Source organism: Mustela nivalis, assembly GCF_964662115.1.
Source record: "Mustela nivalis genome assembly, chromosome: 4".
Classification (NCBI taxonomy): Eukaryota; Metazoa; Chordata; class Mammalia; order Carnivora; family Mustelidae; genus Mustela; species Mustela nivalis.
Window position 1 is genome coordinate 18203359 of NC_139023.1, and position 22676 is coordinate 18226034.

A 22676-nucleotide genomic window follows, 5' to 3' on the forward strand; every position below is an offset into this window, starting at 1 on the left:
CAAAGAAGAAGAAGCAAATCAAAAGGAAGTAGTCCAAAACTGTAGTGCAAGGTAGACTATTATGATAAAAACAAGACTACTCTCACATGCTCTCTATTTTTAGAGAATTACTGTCTACAAACATATTAACTCAATGACAGCCATCTTGACACATTTTTGACAAAAAAGCTCTTCATTATATCTTAAGACTTTGGAAGAGACTAAATTCTATATCTCAAGAGACCTTAAAAATCAGTGGTTGTAGGGGCACAAGGGTGGCTCAGTGGGTTAAAGCCTCAGCCTTTGGCTCAGGTCATGATCCTAGGGTCCTGGAATGGAGCCCTGCATTGGGCTCTCTACTCAGTGGGAGCCTGCTTCGTCCTCTCCCTGCCTGTCTCTCTGCCTACTTGTGATCTCTGCATGTCAAACAAATAAAATCTTAAAAAAAAAAAAAAATCAGCGGTTGCTTATTTATTTTTGGAGATTAGAAATTAGAAGAAAAATATCTGCACGCACACACACACACATTTTATCTCCCTCTCTCTCTCTCTATATATATATACATACACATATACAGGATTTTTTTTTTTTAGATTTTATTTATTTATTTGAGAGAGAAAGAGAGCACAAGTGAGGTGGAAGGGCAGAGGAAGAGGGAGAAACAGATCCCCCCACTGAGCAGGGAGCCCAGGACCCTAGAGATAATTACCTGAGCCAAACACAGACACTTAACTGAGACACCCAGGCATTTCTATATACAAATGATTTTATACAGAAACTCAAGGTCTTCAGGAGTAGCTAAGAAATTCCAACCTTGTCCAATTTCATCATTTTATAAGTCAGTAAAGTAAGAAATGTTAAATGACTTTCCTATAATTCACACATATAGTAGCAGACTTTAAAAGGGAACACACATGAATCTTAATTGTCAGTTCAGGACTTATTTTAGAATAATATACTGAATCTGATCAGTCACAAAGAACAAGAAACAAGTCAGAAGGGATTAAAAATGTAAATTAAAACCCCATTAATTTGATTAAATTCCCATTATGCAACACTATGTAATTTGCATTTTAACAGAGTTTTTCAAACTAATCTACTGCAGAACATGACTGTTACATGATTTCAACTGAAAATTCTGCTACCAAAGATGTATTCACAGGCAAGAATCTAATGGATATAATTTTCTGAATTTCAAAAAATCTGTCAAATTTTTCTTTAATTTTGAAGATGACCTGTAATTTAATAAAAATCCATTTTATTATTTCATGTTTAATGATCAATTTCCCATAATCTTCCAAGTTAAGCAAAGTAAATACCAAGAGACAAACATAAATATTTGAGAATGACTACATACAACCCTGTGAAGTAACTTTTTAAACTACTAAATTGGGATGCCTGGGTGGCTCAGCTGGTTAAGCGTCTGCCTTTGGCTCAGGCCATGATCCCAGGGTCCTGGGATGGAGCCCACACCAGGCTTCTTGCTCAGCGAGAAGCCTGCTTCTCCCTTCACCTGCCATTCCTGTGCTTGTGCTCTGTCTCTCAATCTCTCTCCGTCTCAAATAAAAATAAAATACTTAAAATAATAAACTACTAAAATTACTCTAAATCTGGAAAAATATTAAGTTGGGAAATTTTATATTTTCAATCTGTAATTTCATCAAGGAGCATTGTTTTTGCTTATTTTTTTAAACAAAGGAAACAGCCACTGAATCCCATCCTAAAAATAGTTAAAAGGAAGAAGAGGACTTCATAATAAATTAATTTAAGTAAAAGACACAAACTGCACATGTATTCTAGTCCACAAAGACTGCAATCAGAAAGGAAACCATAGGTACATATTTTTTTCAAAAGACTAAAAAGAAGTATATATCAAAATAGTAAATGATATTTATTGATAGGAAAACATCACAAAGAAATTTAGAAGAGAGACTGAGTTATAGGACACCCTGAATATAATCATATAATTACTTTCTATGACTAAAGTTTAACCAATATTTGGAAAGTCATTTCCCATCTTCTCCTTCTGATCACTTCTTACGCATACTTCTAGACCTATCTCAACACACCTCATTTCAAAACTCTAATTTACTTCTTCTAAAAACCAAAGGTATCCCTACATAATTTCATCTGAACCACATATCATTTTGATTGTCCTTACTTGTTCCCAAAACTTCAGGGGCTGAGTTTTACTTTACATCTGACCTACCTTAATTACACAGGCAAGACAGAGCAGGTAAGGAATAAAGCCTGTTTAAACAACTCAGTCATTAAGCACCATTCATGATTGTTTTCTAATACTTCATTCAACTATCTCCTTTATTATTAATAATATGAATAGTTAATAGACAATTTGGTAGAGAACAAATGAATGAAACATATATATCTCCTTATACCTATATGAAATGGTTTTTTGTTGTAGTTGTTTTTGTGGAACAAATAACTAAACATATATCTCTACCTTGTTAGAGATTCGTAGTATTTTATTATTTTTTTAAAGATTTTATTTATTTATTTGACAGAGAGAAATCACAAGTAGATGGAGAGGCAGGCAGAGAGAGAGACAGGGAAGCAGGCTCCCTGCTGAGCAGAGAGCCCGATGCGGGACTCGATCCCAGGACCCTGAGATCATGACCTGAGCAGAAGGCAGCGGCTTAACCCACTGAGCCACCCAGGCGCCCGAGATCCATAGTATTTTATATCTAATTTTGAAATAACAGGTTTATTTCATTTCAATTATCTCAATGATACAAAAGAATATGTTTCTTTAAGTAGTTTAGGGTATTATCTGGAATTCTTTTTTTCTTAATTCAGAATCAAGTGAAGAACAGAATGAAGGAATAGAATGGAATAGGATGGAATAGAATACAATAAAATGGGATGCGATGGGCTGGAAAAAGGTAGGGCAGAGTAGAGTAGAAGAGCTGTAGACTATTAACATATAAAAATGTGATTTATTAAACTTATAGAATATTTAATCATCTACTTCTCACCATTCAAATACAAATTCCAAGAGAACAATGTCGTTTGTTTGTTTTGTTTTGTTTTGTTTTGTTTTCCACACCTACAATTTCAGGACCTGGCACATGGCTGATGATCAGGAAATGTGGTGAATAAATGGATGAATGATTTAGAACTTTTACCCTCAGGATTCAGCCTCAAGATACAGTGAAACGTTCACTTATTATAACTTTTTCTAGTTATAAGTTTCCAAATCAATAACGATTGTCATAGGAAAATATTTTCAACTATGGAAATATTCCAAAATTATGATTAATATTCTTTTTTTCACTTGTAGTAATGCTGCTTAGTTGCTTTCCCCACTGCTTTGTCTACTCCTCCAGCCTTCGTGAGATCTTCTTTCTGCTTCATGAGTCATCATTAATTAGGAAATAATCTCTTTGAAGTGCTTTAGAGCTAAAAATCATCTTCCCCATGCCACCTCTATTTTTTATTATATTTAGGTACACAAAAAGGAGAACCCACTAAAAATTTAGTTTAAGATTATAGAGTGGGGAGCACCTGGATGGCTCAATTGGTAGAGTATAAAACTCTTGATCTTAGGGTTGTGAGTTGGAGCCCCATGTAGAATATAGAGATTACTTAAAAATGAATTCTTAAAACAAAATTATAAAGTGGTTTTTTGAAAGTTTGTTTTTTGGGGTTTTTGTTACTTCTTTGCTTTTGCTCTAACAGGTAAAATATAAGATTGGCCACATAATGAAATTTTTCATCTTTAATCTGTAATGCAACTGTTACTAGAAAGGATTTCTAATGCGAAAGGCATTCATGCATCCTGATAAAGTCAACTCCAAACAAAAAAAATTTCAAAGACAAATACCCTTCTCATTTTCAGATTAAGAAAAAAATATCTTTCATCCTGTCATATCCTATATTTGTAGGATTGTCTAGTATGTGTTTTTTTTTAAAGTATCTGTATATGAGTTATATACACAAGTTAAAGATTATGTATGCATATCTATTCACAAACACACATATACTTGCCCAGAAACAAAAAGTTATGACTCTGTTCAGCCAAATTCATTCTGACTACATACAAAATAAGGTATTCTAAATCTCTGAATAAGCTCAGTATTGTAATGTTTGATTTATTCATATTAACTATCTAGGGTTATAAATCATGCTCTTCATACTCCAGTAAACTGTATTAATATTTCATGCTTTTCACCAAAAAAACTCATCCTATTTGCATACATCCTCACTGTTTGTTTTAAAAAATAAGTCTTTATTTTGAAGTAAATTTAAAATGCACTTGTAAGCTATCTGAATATTATCCTTAAAAAAAAAAAAGGTACAAATGAAAAACAACTCAAGCAAAAAGAAAGAAAGTAAGAAAGGACAAAAGCACTTATTGTTGCTAAAGGTATCCTCTCTCTCTCTCTCTCTCTCTCTCTCTCTCTCTCTCTTTCTCTGTGAAACTAGTATTCAGAAAGCATAAGTACAGATTTTCTTAACTTCCCGTCCAAGGCTGCTAAGTTAAGGTAAACCCTAGTCACGGCAGTTGTTTAATTAAAATGTCATGCTTTTCAGAGCTTCAGGAACAACTGTAATTCGAGGACAGACAACCATGATATCTGAAGCTTTCCTTGCTGGCAGGCCCTCTGTTCAGCACTTTACATACATATTAACGGATTTAATATTCACAACAACCTTACAATGTAAGAACTCTTAGTATCCCTAATCGGTTTGTAAGTAAACTGAGGAATAGAGACTATAAGTGACTTGCCCAAGGCCACTCAGCAAACAGCTGGTAGAACCAGAATCTAAAACCTGCCTGGTCCGTGTGCATTCTCTTGAATTACACTACATTTATTTCTCTATTATAAATCTTTCTTACAAACGGAATGTGAGTTTAGGTCACATTGTCTTGCATATTCATCTCCTTTTCAGGAATATCTTATTTAATTGTTCTTTACAGCAAATTGCTATTTAAATTATTATGTCTAGACATGGATTTTGAGGACTTTTCATGCCCAAGTGCTTTCTTCTCCTGAAAAAAATATTGTAATAATGGATTTTTCACTAATCCAAGCTTCAAAATGTTTTAAAGTCTACATATGAGCTGCTATTCTAAAATGATCTATAAATTGCAAGAAGAAAGCTATTATCATCTTAAGAGCATTTTTAAATCCCAGAAGTAACTTTCTCAAGAATTCTTTATTAATGCCAAATCACAGAATTGTTGATTAAAACATTCTACTAAAAACTGTGAGCATTAACAACTTTGTATTCCCCCATCAAAATGCAGGCTAGCATGGTGTTATATATACAAAATTAAAGACAATGGACAGCTCAGGAAAAAAAAAAAAACAAAATGCAGTAGCGAATGTATTCCTTTGTTTTCAGGTGAAGCAATGGACAAAAGCAAGCCTTTATAAAGACATGAGGTGCCTGACAGTTGCCTGTCTGCCCACAGCACTAGCTCAAGACGCTGCCATTCACGACCACAACTGGGTGACCATGGAGAGCCCAAGAGGAATAAAACCACCTAAGTATGATCCCCCACACAGGCCAGTTTATTTATGTTTTAGAATCAAATTTTAAAATATACTTTTGATTTTTGCTATTTTATCAGAATGATCATTCTAGAAATTAGAATTTATGATCACTCAGAGAAAAGAGCCTTTGTCTTTATCTAGTCTCAAACTCCCCTCAAAAAAAATCTGATGATAATACTACTCTAATCACAAATATTTTCTTTATATCTAGCAACATTTCTACCCTGCAGGTGAAGAACAGAGGGAGAAAAGATTAAAGATAAAAATCTACAAGTAAACATCATTTATTTGGATTCACAGTAAAATATGTGGTACACACCTATTTTGTAATTTAAATGATAAGTATAAATAAATATTACATCCTAAATCTTAAAGAATTTTAGGGAAAATTTATTTCAGAAAAAAACATTAATAAATAAGCAATTAAATAGAAATCTAATTTATAGATTATAGAATAAAATGATTTGATTTTTTCTGGTCTTGAAAATTTAGGAAATGTGCAAGGTCTTATCACTTACATTTAAAATATCTGGTTTGCATAACAAATTCACATTTGAAAATAATGCAACGTTCATGTAAATATTTAAATATGTGGGTATAATTGGTAAAAATTTAATTTAGGAGGAAGATGTTATATACAGAGACCTTACCCTACACATGTATATAAAGGTTAACTCTATACTATTAGTATATCACACACTCTTTAGATTTAAATTTACAATAATGAAAATTAACATTGTTCATTTTTTTTAAAAATTCATTAGCCAAACATATAGTGATAGCCTACCACATGTCAGTACAGAGAAAATATTCATATTGCAGAAACTGTATCCATATAACTTTTAAAGATAAAAAACTACCATAAATCTGAAAATAAAAATAAATCCAAGATAAATAAAAACAAATGTCTGTATATATAACAGTCACTACCTCTCAGCAGAAAAAATTCTTGTACTTTGTTTTAGTCTTTCCTCTAGAGTTCTACATAAGAATCTTATTACTCACTAATAACTAATTTTATAGTAATTTCTACCAAAATCATCTAGGCAATTTTTTCTTATCTAAAACTAACAATACAGCAATGGCCCTAAAGAATATTGCCAGAAAAAAGAATAAGAACATGAAAAAAGTTTGGAAAACTGAGGCAAGAAAAAAATTTAAAAATTATGATAATACAATTAAAGGGTATTGCAATTCACAATATGGAGAGAAGATGGAAAAGTCACTGGTATTAATAGAACGAATAGGAAAGTTTTAATTTATTTACAATTTTAATTTAATTTAGTTTTAATTTATTTTAGTTTTAATTTATTTACAATTATAGATACAGATATAAATGACACAGACATAAATCTTTCAACGTTTTGCTACATCTTTGGAAAAATCCTAACCAGTATTCAATATAACAGAAGTCAAAAAAATCTAAAAATAAAATAATACAAGGGCAGTTGGGTGGCTCAGTTGGTTTAGCATCCAAATCTTGGTTTCTGCTCAGGTCATGATTTCAGGGTCATGGGATCCAGTCCCGCATCAGGCTCTGCACTCACCATGGAATCTGTCTGGTGTGCCTCTCCCTCTGTTTCTCCCTCTGCTTGAATTCTCTGCTCCCCCCACCCTCAAATAAATAAGTAAAATCTTTAAAAAAATAAATGATTACAATCAACTTGACTGTATTTTTAGTTCTGTTAACTGCACACTTCAAGTTTTTACTTTTTAGTTACCGCATAAACCTCTATCAACATAAACTGATCTTCACTTACATAAATCACTTAGCTTTTAAAATTTTTCAATTTACAATTAAGTGAAATCGCTAGGAATGAGGAAGATACAAGTCTGGTTTGGAATCACACTTATGTTAGTTTGAAAGGTGATACTACTTACTTCTATCAACCACATGGGAAATAGGGAACATTCTTAGCAAAGGTGAAGTTCATTGAGTCTAAAATGAGTAAAGTATAAATGTAGACATCAAACAATTTATGTAATTTTGAAATACTGCCTATCTGGATTACCCATGCTATTTTAATTAAAACTAACAAATAAACAATGACAGCAATTTGAAAACAATTTAAGTAAATATAGATATAAATACATAGATATTTTGATATATATATATAGAGAGAGAGAGACATCTATACATCTATATCTATTTTTACTTGTATCTATACTATATCTACATGTATATACAGTGTATATGTGCAGGTACTTATGCAAATTTTAGATATTATTCCTAGTGTTACTACCTTTTACAATGTTTTTTAAATAAAATGAAGCATTTAGTGGAGGCTAACAGAAGTCTCTCAATCAGTACAGTAGATGTAAAACTATGTCCTTATATAAAAGAAGTGGACAATAATTATAAAATAAAAATTGATGTGTACCTGTGAGTTCAAATCAATTTTCAATTATCTGCACAAACATGAGGTATTAGATAAAACCAACATGGCTTTGTGAAGTATAAATACGTCAAATCAATTTAATTTCCCCTTATGATAAACTTAGAGTCAATGTAGATAAGAAGAAAGGAATATATTTAATCTGTGCATTTCAGCAAACTTATGATTTTTGTCGATATGGCATCCACTACGAACTAAAATGGTAATTCTGTGACTCAGCAGGCCAATATTCAACTGTCTAAAAGTTGTATGACAATATGAAATAATCCAAGTCGATAGTTACCCATAGGAATCAATCTAAGGGCTCTAAAACATAAACATACGTATAAACCTCTTGAATAATGGGATTGAGAATACAATCATCTAGTTGACCTCTGTCCTACATTGAGACTCCCCAAATGGCCCTTCCACCATTCTTTTTCTGTACAAATTTATCTTACACATCGCTTTTTAACCTGTGATATATTTTCATTTGATCTACCCTTTCAATCCTTTTAAACTTCATACTACCTACAAAATCAATGTAGGTACCACCTACGATGTCCTCAGACTATTCAAAACCTTTCACAACCTACATCCATCTTACCTGACCTTACTTGTAAGGTTCTGACATTGCTGTTCCCAGATCGTTCACTATTGACCTAGTCTCTTCTTTTCCACAGATCCTTCTCATACTTTGAACTACAACAGCACTATGGTCTTTATCACTTAATTATAGCTTAGTATATAATTTCTAATGTCTGCATGTCTCTGTTGGAGCTATCAAAAAATTAATAGGAAACTTACAATGAATATCTCCTATGTCATCTATACAACAGAATTTTAAAACTAAGGAAAATAATAATAATATATCCCTTATAAATTGCCATGCTATTTTACATGCTGACATTTTTGCTTCAGGTATTTTATGAAATAAGAGTGGTCTCGCTTGCCTATTCCATTTCTAAAGACAGCACATTATGAAATTTCACATGCCACAAATGCTCCAAATCTCAAAATGGACTGTGGACATATCACATTCATTAGACCCATGCCTACAATGAGAATACAGGATTAGATTTACATGTTTTGTGCCTTAAAACCCCGTCACTGGTTTATAAGATGTCAAGGATGTTCAAACACTAAGCAAGGTACAATTAAAAGAGTCTCAAACATTACATGCACAGGTTCAAAAAGGAAAACTGTTTCCCTCTTCTAGAAAGCAACAAAAACTGAAATAATATCTGCAAAATTTGGAATATTGTCCTAACTGTGACCAATGTTATAGGTCAGATTCCCTGGAAAGCAGACTCTGCGTCTACGATATAGTTGCATGAGGGTTCCTGGGAACAACATACAAGAGGGAGTAAGGACAGTAGCTGTGGGAGGGAAAGGCTGAACTATGATAAGTATACAGAGGCCTCCGCCTATTTCCCAGGAGACTGCAAAGCAAGATGGCTCTTTAGGGCTGTCACAGAAGTGAGCCATTAGAGAAGGTCTGGGTACCATAGTATTGACCACTCACTGGAGGAAAACTTCCCTAGGACAGAGATATATCCTTGAGCAAGGCACGTCCTTGCCTGAGAGAAATTCCTACAGAGAGATTCAACTATTAGCCTAAAGCAGCCACACCCCAGACAAATGGAGAAACCAGTACTAGAGAGGGAACATCTGGACAATGTATACAACATCCATTACTACTAGTGACTTCTTTTGTGTAGGCAGAAGGCAAGGGCTTTGAAAATAAAGTAATACAAAATCAGAGTTCAGTATATATTACCCTTAGTCTATTGGAGGTCTTTAGCGGGTGTGCTTGCTACCATAACTTCCCGGTGACTTCTGGGAAACGGAGCCCTATTCTTCTTTCAATGAGATCAGAAAAGACTGAGGAGGGCTGCTAACTGACTGATGTGGTGTCCAGAATATTTCCAGATTAGGTGATGTGTTGGGTTACCCCAACACATAAACTATGGATACATACAGAGAGAGTTTGAAGATTACATTTGGGCTTCCAGAAGACATAATGTAAACCTCAATCAATCAGATGTTATTTTCTGAAATTTTCTCTCCGTTGGTGAGGAGCTCAAGCTCAAAGTTTGAATGTCCATTTATACTAGAAAATATTGCTAAACGGCTCTGAGTTCTTCTTTTAGGTTTTAATCTACTAGATAAGTAAACTTTTTTATTTACCTTGGTAGTATTTGAACTAGTCTATCCATCAGTCTGGCAATTGTTGAATCTATTGACATTCAGCAAAGTGTTTGTACATCCTTGGTGATATTTTTTCATTATGTGTAAGCTTATAAAATCTTTCATCATTCAGAGGTAAGTAATATTTGGCCCATTTTTTATTAAAATATACTTTTTTTACTTAAATCTTTAAGCCATTTATAATTCATTAGTCATATGATCTGAAAGAGGTTGAATATACTTTTACAGAAATACCTAACAAATTAACAGAGGAGGAGTTCTTAATCTCCTTTTTATATATTTGAGTCAACTATTTTATCATATATTCATTCAGATCATGTAAAAATCTACCAGGGCCCCCTTCTGACCTATCTATTCTATTCTAACAATTTTCTTGTACTCAACTTACTCCTTTAAAAAGACTGAAACTATTAAATTAGACAATGAATGTGACAGTCAACAAACAATAAGTGCTCACTAAGTTTTGCACTAAATTTCTTTTCAACTATTTATATTTCCAGATAAAATTTTAAATAATCTGTCAAACTTTTATACTATTATAATTGTACAGCACTATAAGTATATCTATGTAAGCTTTTTAACATTTTTTTTTACCAGATCACTTTATTAACCTAGATTTCAATAACAAACAGATGCATTTAAAACAAGCTGAGAGAACAAAAAATAGTAAGGGAAAATACAAATCATTGCCAAATAGCTTAAACCAAAATGTATACATAATTGTATTATGTAAATGAACTGTATGTCAATTACAAAACTATTTATTTGACAAATAAGTAGACCCAAAAAAGTAATATGTTTTGCCCCAAATCACACAACTTCTTAGATGCCCAGTATGGACAATGAACTCTGTTTTTTGTTTGTTTGTTTATTTTTCATAACACTCTGTTGGATGTAACATTAGCTAATTTTGCTTTAGTTTGTTCCTTACTCACATTACAAATTATCACCATCTACACTTGATCTTAGCCAAAAGGCAGAGAAGCGATAACAAATTATCACCATCTAAAGAATAGGACCATGTATTTCTTTACTTAATTTGGGGGGGTGAGGGTTTACCTAATTTTTAGCTGACTAAATAAGGACTCCAGAAACCAACAAAAAGTAAAATGTTCATATTCAACACCTTCACTGAATACAGTTAATACCAGTCCATGGCAACCCCCCAATATACTTAATAATTGTATTGGAAAATGTAAAGTCTTAGAAGAAAAAGGACACAATAGTGTTTTTCTAGGCAAGTCTGTTAGAAAAAGCAATGTGATATCCTACTAACCTGAAATAATTAACAATTATCTTATTTAGATTTTTGTTTTTATAGCTTTAGTCTGTAATAAAGTCTGTTGGGCTTAGGAAGAAAAGTCCAAAGGTCTAAATGTAAAACTAAACTTATGTCTGTAGTCTCGCCTGTGGAATATGTGATATATACTTAATCAAAGGTTACATTGAATAGAATATTTATGTTTTTAATAGGCTATTATTTTAGACAATCTGTAATTAATTAATTAAAATTAATTAATTACTATAAGTATTTAAAAATATTCATTTTGATATAGCTTTACAAAATATCTGAAAATATAAGACCACAAAATAGTCTTATACTGATAAAATATACATCATTTTAAATTACTAATTGATGATGGTGAAGATAATGATAATGCAATAATTTCCTTTGAAAGAATGAATCCCTGGGGCAGTTTCTTGTCACACATTAATCCATTTGTTACCTAAAACTCTCAAAACTCCCCAATTAAATATAACATTATAACTGAAAAATGTACATATTGCTCTCATATTACTATAGGAAATGGAAATAAAATATTAAAATAAGCACTGATTTGAATTTAGAGATGAAAGACTAAATAGCTTATGAAAGAAATAATTAAAAATAATTATAAGAACAAATACAATATAATATATGCAATATACAATGTATATAAATGTATTATATATAATATACAATGTAAATAAATATATACAATATACAATGTATATAAAATATACAATATGCTTCTCGGCCTTTTGGCTAAGATCAAGTGTAGTATCTGTTCTTATCAGTAAAATATACAATAGTTCACACATTGCCAGCATCATTCTTATTTCTTTATGTGCTTTATGATATTTAAACCTCACAAAAATATATATGGTACCCACAATTATCACTCTTGTTTTGATTTAAGGAAACTAAGGCACAAAGTAAATACATGACCACTAAGCGGTGAGTCAGAATAAGAACTTCAGCAATGGTATATAAAAAGGCTGGAATATCAATATATTTACAACTAGGGTAAAGGAAGCTACGGGATTGCTACACTTTCTAGAAAGTTTGAACTTAAAACCATTCCTTCATGTTTTTCATATTTAACTAAATTCATTTTGTTATATATTTTGTCGCCTCTACTTTCATTTCGTTATATATAAAGCAACCATATATTAATTATTTCTATTTTCTAACAAATACAGTAGCACTCATTAACCCCTTAAAATCTTTTTCTTTTAACACTCTACCCAGAGCTTTATCATTATTTGTGTGACTATCTTATTAATCTAAAGCAATACAGAGAAATGTGTGATCTTAGCCTTCAACTCTAGGTTAAAGTCACAACAGTGAATTCTTGTCATGATTAAAATTGCACAGTCCATCTTTATTTGTTTAATAAAAAGAAAATAATGAAATGTATAGGAAGAGTTTGTTCTGAATAATTAAAAGATGGTGTGAGGGTGGGCAGTACTCTTTTGTAAAAGTGTTTCTGTAGAATAATTGTAACTACCACTGAATAACTCTAGGACATAATACAACTGTGATAGAGAATTCACTTATATTATCTAATGCTTATTGTCACTTTTACACTAGATGATTGTCAGACCCAGATATTTAGGGCTACTATTAGCCCATAGGTTAACTTTATGCAAATTTATTCAAAAAAGACTCCCTATCCATGAACATTCATCCCCATATTAGAGTACATGCCTTGGGAAGTGAAAGCAGAGTCTAGATTTCAGGTTTCATTGTCTCCTTGACTTGTACAGTAAACAACCTTTACATCTGTATATGACAACCTTGCAAATATTAGGAAGCAATGCACATGAAAATGTCCAAAAATATCATGTGATTAAATACTTTGTTTATAAGTTTTGAAATTACACTATTATGAGAAAAATCAAATAGAACACCAGTAGAGAAAAAGAGAAAAGCTCAAAAGTAATATTATTCTAAGGGTCCTTAGGTGGCTCAGTCAGTTAAGCATCTGCCTTTAGCACAGGTCATGATGCCAGAGTCCTGGGATCAAGCCCTGCATCATGCTTCCTGCTCAGCAGAGCAGAGTCTGCTTCTCCCTCTCCCTCTGCTGCTCCCCCTGCTTGTGCTCTCTCTCTCTCTGTCATATAAATAAATAAAATCTTTTTTAAAAATAATATTATTCCATAAACTTTCAAATCTTTATTTTCTGTTTCATTTTAGGGAAAGTAGAGGCAACATATCCATCCATACTTCATCATTCTTAGCAAACTCTATACTCTACAGATTGTACATGCCTGTAGTCAAAACTTCAAAGACTTAAAGCAGATTATTTTTTCCCTAATGTATATATAAATGTACATTATTTTCTGTACTGAAATACTCAAACAATATCACCCCAAATTCTCAAAGTGATTTATTAAGATTTATTACTACATATTTATCAAGATGAGCTAAAAATCTAACTCCAATTGAAAAAAAAAAAACCTAAGTGACAAAGTGAATACTTCAATTTATTATGTGATCAGTTAGCTCATAAACCCCAACTACGCTCAGCAATTAGCAAAAGAGAGGTACTGCCCAATTTCAACATCCCTACATAAAACCTCCACTGCCATTTCTATCCTTTAAGACAGCTAATGATATATATTTGAATCAAATTTCAGCCTAATTCCTTAAAATCCACAGGATGTAATGTGCAACACTGACCAAATGATTCCTATGCTGAGAAGTGCACCAAGCACTCTAGATACATTTGTCATTGGAACATCACAAGAATCTATGAAGTACTCTTAATGTCTTCATTCCACAAACAAGGACAGGAATTGAGGCACATCAGGGGGTAAAATAACTTCCCCTAAATTTCCCTTACAAGCTCACAGTTACCAGTTGTCTACTTAGAATTATTTCACCAAATATTTTATTTCTCATCATTGTTCTACTTCTCCTCAATAGTTATTTCAGTCTTGAAATAGCAAATACTTTGCTAGCAAATACATTTTCTTGTTGTTGTTCTTCTAGCCTAGGCTTACAAGAAGTTAAATCCACACCTAGCTGTTTACAACTGAGAAAGAAGCAGGGGAAGATTTTATCAGCACACCATTACTGATTTCAACCGAAACATAGAGCAGCTCCATGCACGTCCCTGAGCGAAATTCTGGGGATTTAGCAAAAACAAGATTGCCCCTGCCTATATAGGCAATGAATCTTCCCCGACTTTCAATGTGCTCATCTATATTTCTTTCAACTATCCTAGACAGGACATACAGAATACACCTCTGCCTACGGGCTGCTGTGCCGGCATCAAGCGTGGGGGGGGGGGGGGGGGGGGCAGGGCCTAGGTTTCCTTCCCAGATGCAGAACCTAAAACATGAAAGGAAATCCCACATGGAAGTATCATGTTTTGAAATTTGTCAGTTCTCAATCTTCTCTCTCAGGTTCAAGAAACCTAATCAAAAATATTTATTGTAAGAATCCAGGGGCTACAAAGGAAAGAAAATGATAAGACCTGGTTCATGACTAGCTTATAACCACCATATTTAGACTATGACAATACAGGTCACACTGGGGTTGGCTGAAAGTGGATAATGGATTACAAAAAACAAGGTGCAGGTTGAGTAAATTGAGAAATAGAGACACAAAAGGATATATATTTATTATAAGATCAAATGATAAAAGAAAATGATAAAAAGAATGCAAGAATCCCCAGAAAGTAAGATCTAGTGCCAAGAACGACCTCTCTAGAATTTACTAGAAGATTAGGGAAGAGATAAACATCAAAGATCCAGGCACATGCAAACTGGAGTGTGTGAACAAAATGCAGGTTGAAGCGAAGAGAACCCAGGTCAGAGGCTGGGTCCACGTAACGAGATAAATACCGTTCATCGAATCTGGTGTCTGCTGGGGTTAGAAGAGGTACAACTGGCCAATCCAAGAGTCTGAACAAGGAGACAAAGCTAGAAATTCAAGAAGTGACAGCCTTAGAGGATAGTATCAAAGGCCTATGACCATAGACAAAGCTCCATTATTTCTAAAAGCTGCTCATCTGAAGGAATTAATCACATTAAACTAATACATCAAGTAAGGAACAGTACAAATATACCCTCATAAATTGGATGACATTGCATGCTAAATGTTTTGATATTAAATGCATAAGAACTGATTTGATATTGTGAACAAGGACTGCTTTTTGATGTCAGCAAATTTGGTCTTTGCTGATACTACATAGTAAGAATTCCTGTCATTTTCATCTAATAGCACACGCTGATTCAGGCATCAGAATCAAATAGATTTGCAGTATATTTAAAGTGATAACCACAGATAATGAAACCATCTAAAATCCTGTGTTAGTAAATTAATGAGATTTTCCTATAAATCTCATATAACTTACAGAGAAATTTGTCCCTGAACCCACCATCACTCTCATTAAATAACAATAAAAAGTTCTGATATTTGAAGTTAATTATGGTTTATCTCCATCCTGTTCTTTTTTTTTTTTTTTTAAGATTTTTATTTATTTATTAGACAGACAGAGATCACAAGTGGGCAGAGAGGCAGGCAGAGAGAGAGAGAGAGAGGAGGAAGCAGGTGCCCTGCTTGAGCAGAGAGCCCAATGCTGGGCTTGATCCCAGGACCCTGAGACCATGACCTGAGCTGAAGGCAGAGGCTTTAACCCACTGAGCCACCCAGGCGCCCCCTCCATCCTGTTCTTCGACTGAAAAACCGATATATGATTTTTCAGTGAGACATAGAGAGAGTATAGGAGGAATAAAGAGAATATAAAGAGGGGCGCCTGGGTGGCTCAATGGGTTAAAGCCTCTGCCTTCAGCTCAGGTCATGATCCCCGGGTCCTGAGATCGAGCCTCACATCGGGCTCTCTGCTCAGCAGGGAGCCTGCTTCCTCCCCTCTTTCTCTCTGCCTGCCTCTCTGCCTACTTGTGATCTCTGTCTGTCAAATAAACAAATAAAATCTTAAAAAAAAAAAAAAAGAATATAGATAGTCAAATTTGTTATAAATTTGTATATTACTCCCACACCACTGGTCTAGAGGAAAGGACAACCATGATCACAAATGTATGTAACATATGATCAAGTAATATCTTCAGATTTAGTGAAACATAAAAAGAAATTGAATGTTGGCTATTTTATATACTAACTTTATTTGGACATTCGTAAGGGTTTCTTAGATAATAAACATTAAAAATGAGCAATGATAATAAATAATGTCTTTGTTAATAATAAAGTGACAGGGCTCCACTCGCTTTGAAAGAAACAAATCCATTACATTTTAATAAGATTAAAAAACAAGTACTGAAATATTGTTTAGAGCATGAGTTCCTGTAAATCCTCATTTAACATTTAAAAATAGAGCATTTATAAAGAATGTAGCTATGTATACTGCCATGGGATTTGGAAAATTACTTCATTTTCTGGTAAACAGAGTGTGTTGCAAAAAACAAAGACGAAGTGGCCTTTAGTTGAGGAAGCCATAGGACTTCATGGATACAACACTGGGTGACTTTGGCAAGAAAAGGGTCAGAACCAGTACACTAGCGTTAGAACAAAATGGTTTTGTATCTCAGTCTTTGAACTTCTTTTTAAAAATCCTATGCAGTCAGTCCATTTTATCTTTTCAAGACACATTATGTGAAACATAATTTAGGACAAAAATGAATTCAAATAAAAAAGTGTCCCACACCAGTGAGTGTCTTGAACAAGAATCTTCTACAGTTCCTCTTTTTCTAGAAATTAAAGTCACAAACAAACAAAAACTTTCTGTGCTTGGGATTGGAGAGCTGAAATAGATGGTTATGTTGTGTTCGTTAAGTATAAAGTATCAAGATGCATAATTGTGTTTTGACTTCAAGGAACCTAGATATAAGCCTAAGAATTTAATAATACTCAAGAACAATTTATTATGCTTGTTTCCTCTCCCAAATTCTCCTGCTTTCTTCATTATTTATTTATTTATTTATTTAAGATTTTATTTATTTATTTGACAGATCACAAGTCGGCAGAGAGGCAGGCAGAGAGAGAGAGGAGGGAGCAGGCTCCCTGCTCAGCAGAGAGCCTGATGCGGGGCTCGATCCCAGGACCCTGGGATCATGACCTGAGCCGAAGGCAGAGGCTTTAACCCACGGAGCCACCCAGGCGCCCCTGCTTTCTTCATTTTTTAAGGATTTATTTATGGGGCACTTGGGTGGCTGGGTCATTAAGCATCTGCCTTCAGCCCACGTCATGATCTCAGGGTCCTGGGATTAAATCCCACATCGGACTCCCTGCTCAGTGGAGAGCCTACTTCTCCCTCTCCCTCTGTTGCTCCCCCTACTTGTGCTGTCTCTCTGCGTCAAATAAATAAACAAAATCTTTAAAACGACAACAAAAAATGAAAATAAAACATAAAAAATAAAAGTAAAAATAAAGATTTATTTACTTATTTGTTTTAGACAAGGGGTGGGGCAGGGGGAGACCAGGTCTTGAGTTCAGCATGGAGCCCGGCATGGGGCTCAATCTTATGACCCTAAGGATCAAGACCTGAGCCAAAACCAAGAATCAGCCCCCTAACTGTCTGTGCCACCCAGGAGCCCCATACCCTGCTTTCTTTATTAGCATTATCAGCCACCAGTGTTTGAGACAAACATCTACGTCACTCTTACCTTTAAACCCACATTTGATTAAGTATGATTTTCTTGTCCTTCTGACACATGCCTCCTTCCATTATAATTCCCTCCCTGACTCCAAGCATGATATTCTCTCCTAGGTTACTGAATATAGTTCCTCAATGATTTCACTGCCAGTTCTGCCTCTCCATTCTAAGATTTACAGTGCCATAAATACGATCGTGTCATCTCTCTGCTTAAATCGCTCTTTTACCTATTCCAGACTACTTTTAAGCCTGACCTCTCATCATTTTCTCCCAAGCATCTGATACTCCAGCCTCCACCCACTCTTTCCCTAGCACAACACAGAGTCATTTCTCCAAAAATCATCTAAGACTCTGCCCTTTACTTGTAATATATTCCCTAAACCCAGATTTATGCTTTAAGATTCCACTCAGCTGTAACTTGCCCATGCAAATAACCAACTCTCCTATTTCCCAAATGTTGAATTGGAACTAATGTTATAGTTCCCATCAAATTATTTTTGCTTGTTAATGCCTGGGGTTCAACCAGGGGCCTTAAGTACAACCAGGGGCCTTATTTATCTCTCAGGCATGCAATATAATATACATACTAATGCTCCAAATATTGTCTCCAACTCAAAATAATTGAATTAACATGTTTTCCTGAATTGAGTAATATTTGATAAGGAATAAAATAAAGTATTTGTAGTTTTAATGAAGACAGCTATATGATCCCTAGAATTCAAATTATACCCTTACTTGAACCTGTTAGTCATAATTTTCAATGGGTAACATAAAAATCTTCTCAATTTTTAAACAAGAGTATTACAAACAACAGCTTGAACTATACTATCTAGCCAAAAGTGGTAACTATAGAAAAAGCATATTCAACCAGTAGAATCAGAATCAGCATCACTGGGGCACCTGGGTGGCTCAGTAGGTTGAGCCTCTACCTTCGGCTTGGGTCATGATCCCAGGGGCCTGGGATCGAGTCCCGTATGGGGCTCTCTGCTCAGCAGGGAGCCTGCTTCTCCTCATCTCTCTCTCTGTCTGTCTCTCTTCCTATTTGTGATCTCTCTCTCTGTCAAATAAATAAATAAAATCTTAAAAAAAAAAAAAGAATCAGCATCACTATGATTCCAGCAAATACAGTACTTCATGTGAAGTAGGAGCTTTAAGATTATAACTTAGTAGCCAAGATTCGAATTTAGATGAAGCTTGTTCAATTCAGTAAGGATTTATTGAACATCTATAACGGGAAAGAAAAAGCTGAATCAAGTATGGTCCATTCATTCATGGAAGAGATTATTTTTTACAGGCAAAAGCTATCTAAACCGAATGAGGGACAGGTTGAATTCAGAAAGGCAGTTACAAAGACTGGTAGAGAGGATAGGACGTTCGAGGGAGAGAAAAGAACCATGAGCAAGGACTTGGACATATTAAAAAGTAATGAAAAGTTGTCTAGCTGATTTAAGTTTATGATTTGTGAAGGAGATTTCTGGATGTAACCGATACTTGTTGGTACGCAATTATGGTGACAGTGAATGCCAAGATGGCAAGTGCGCCCTCTAATTCTTTTTGTAAAATGTGTAGGCAATGAAGACTGTTAGAGTATAAAAAGAATCTTTATAATAATTTCAGAAATATTATTCAGCAGTAACATGTAAGAATAATTTGTAGGGCTATTTGCAGCCTTTAGAATATGCTGAATAGTAATGCTATATAAAAGAAATTTATGTATCTGATGGATACTTTAGACATAGAAAAATGAAGGAAACCAGGAAACAGGATAAAAATCAACATCATGTGCCTCCTGTTTGTAGATAACAATTAAAAGAGAGAATAGGGATAAAAGGAATGTTGTAAATCCAGATATTTTAGGAGGATAATGAGAATATTAACTAAAAAGAATAGGAGGTAAATATTGGTGGGAAGACAGTGAAATTTCTAGGTATTATTAGGCAGAGACATTGATCCGGCATTTGGAGATACAGAATGGAAGTCAGAAGAAAAGAATGCGATCATAGATAATAATTTAAGAATAAGAATAATCTGTAAAAAGAAAACAGCAAGTATTGGCGAGAATATGGAGAAAAGAGAACCCTCTTGCACTGCTGGTGGTAAGGTAAACTAGTGTAGCCACCCTGGAAAACAGTATGGAGGTTCCTCAAAAAGTTAAAAATAGAGCTACCTTAAAACCCAACAACTGTACTACTAGGTATTTATACAAAGGATACAAACATAGTGATTGGAACGGAAACATGCACCCCAATGTTTACAGCAGCAGTGTCCACAACAGCCAATATGGAAAAAGCCCAAATGCCCAAAAACACATGAATGGATAAAGAAGAGATACACGTGGAATATTACTCAGCCATCAAAAATGAAACCCTAACATTTACAACAACATAGATGGAACTAGAAGGTATTATACTAAGCAAAATAAGTCTGTCAAATACCAGGATTTCACTCACATGTGGAATTGAAGAAGCAAAACAAAGGAACATAAGGGAAGGGAAAGAAAAAAAATAAGACAAAACCAGAGAGAGAGGCAAATCATAAGAGACTCAACTCTAGGAAACAAACTGAGGGTTGCTGGAGGAGAGTTAGGTGGGGGGATGGGGTAATTGGGTGATAAGCATTAGGAGGGCATTGAAAGTAATGAGCACTGGGTATTGTATGCAAATGAATTATAAAAAAAAAAAATCTAAGTTCAAGAACCATAGACTTTATATTGAAAAAAGTAAAGGACAGATACATCATGGATGGGAACAGCTGAAAGGACAATAATTTTACTGCATATGACAGACAGACATGTTAAATACGTGTGTGTGTGTATCCACGTATGTTATACAAGGGTCGAAGAGGTGACAAAATAAGAAAGGGGTCAAGGGTAAAGGATGAGTGTAGGAGAAACGGTAAAGGCAGAATAATTTTCTGAAATTTATACTTCTAAGGGTCATTTTTTTTTCACGATAAATAAGAAAGCTGTTTAAAATAAAAAATCATCCAATTTATTTATATCTGTTTCCTTAGGAAGAAAAATGTCACCTCTGATTTATAAGGGTCATTCTCAAACGTTACTTGAAACTAGACCTTGACAGAAGTGGAAGCTAAGAATACATCATTGCTCCTATCAAACAATCTCTCAAGCTCCTAAGGACTATTTTACTCTTTCAATAATTTCTAAGTATAGTGACCTCAGAGTTCAAACATATCTGTCAGATTTACAGAGAAACTTCCTTATCACAGATGCAGTCCAGGTCAGAAAATTTTAATTGAACAGAATATTACAAATTTTTCACAAGCAGTTTGATTTTGCGATGTAATTTTTAGCTCAATATCATTCCTTTGATTTAAAATCCAGTGACTGAGAGTTACTAACTCTATTTAACCACATCTTGGGGTATTAACATTCCATGTTTTTGCTTAGTTAATTAGTTCAACTAATATTTAATATGTTCCCGGTACTATGCTGAGGACATAGTTGTGAAGACAAAGGACTCTATGGAGCCTAGCCTACGTATCAAATAGACAAAAATGAACATAATAGAGAGATAGATAGACAGACAGATAATAGACTCCTTTCTAATCCTACTTACTACTATGAAGGAAATTAAATAGATTAATGTGAAAGTGACAGAGTGATTCCAATACCTACAGACAGTTTTATATTTTTATATGCATTTTAGCATGCAAATTTCTAAAAGGGATATTAAAATATTCATAACTTCTTTCCACTCTGTCATATTCATATTTATCACCTCACTGGGAGCATATTAGCCTTATCATTCCATCAAAAGATGCCTGCAGAAAGACAATGGCTAACACGATGTTGGGTATAAGGACTTTTCAGAAGTACAAAATATTTTTGCCAGACCCTGTGGAGTTTTCCAGGTAGCTAGGGAAGACAAGTTACAAAGGCCTAAGAAGTCAATCTTGGAAATCTGCTAACAATGTTAACAATTCCGTATATAAATGCATGTCACAGAAATTCCAAGAAAAGTGTCCTTAACATCCAGCGGAGAAGAGTGGGATACTAGGGGGACCCTGAGTGAGGGCAAGGGCTGGCAAGGGAGGGAGGAGGATGAAGGAATCCCAGGCAGTCCGCAGTTTAAAAGTCAAAGAGAAGGACACCTGGGTGTCTCAGTCACTTAAGCATCTGCCTTTGGCTCAAGTCATGATCCCAGGACCCTGGGATCGAGCCCTGCATCAGGATCCTTGCTTGGTGGAGAGCCCGCTGCTGCCCCTGCTTGGGCACTCTCTCTTTTCTCTCTCAGACAAGTAAATAAATGAAATTATTTTTTTTTTAAAGTGGAAGAGAAAATTTACAAGAATTAGAAGGTAATAGCTTTAACAGAAGCTCAAATAGCAGTGGCAATAGGAAAGCACACATATAAAACAGATAAGACAACATGTCTGATGAGAAGAGTAGGTTAGAGTCCAGGAAAAAGGAGTTGTCAAATGCATTACCAGCAATAGGAAAATACTTATGACTTTATTGCCAATAACACTTTGCTATATTAAAGACTACTATTGAGTAAACGAAGCAATCACAAAGAGACAATGGATACTTTTGATGATGTCTTCACACTTTTAACTTGTCCCATTTTTTAAAACATTCATTATGTTGCATGTTTTATATGAGAGTATACTCACCTTTTCAGATCCTTGGGAAAATATTAATTATAACGTACCGAAATTTTAGTTTGGGATCAGTGATGTACTAGCCA

General features: G+C 34.2%; 1 protein-coding gene across 35 annotated transcripts in view; it reads right to left on the bottom strand.

The window, feature by feature from the left end:
• The window catches only part of ADGRL3 (adhesion G protein-coupled receptor L3), an 820407-nt gene that overhangs the window by 563807 nt on the left and 233924 nt on the right, over positions 1–22676 (bottom strand). Inside the window, exon 3 of one of the 35 annotated variants that reach the window (XM_082727875.1) lies at positions 15200–15277. The exons of the other annotated variants lie outside the window; for them this stretch is intronic. The gene's annotated coding sequence lies outside the window, so the exon portion shown is untranslated. The remainder of the gene's footprint in view (positions 1–15199; positions 15278–22676) is intronic. 35 annotated transcript variants of the gene reach the window in all.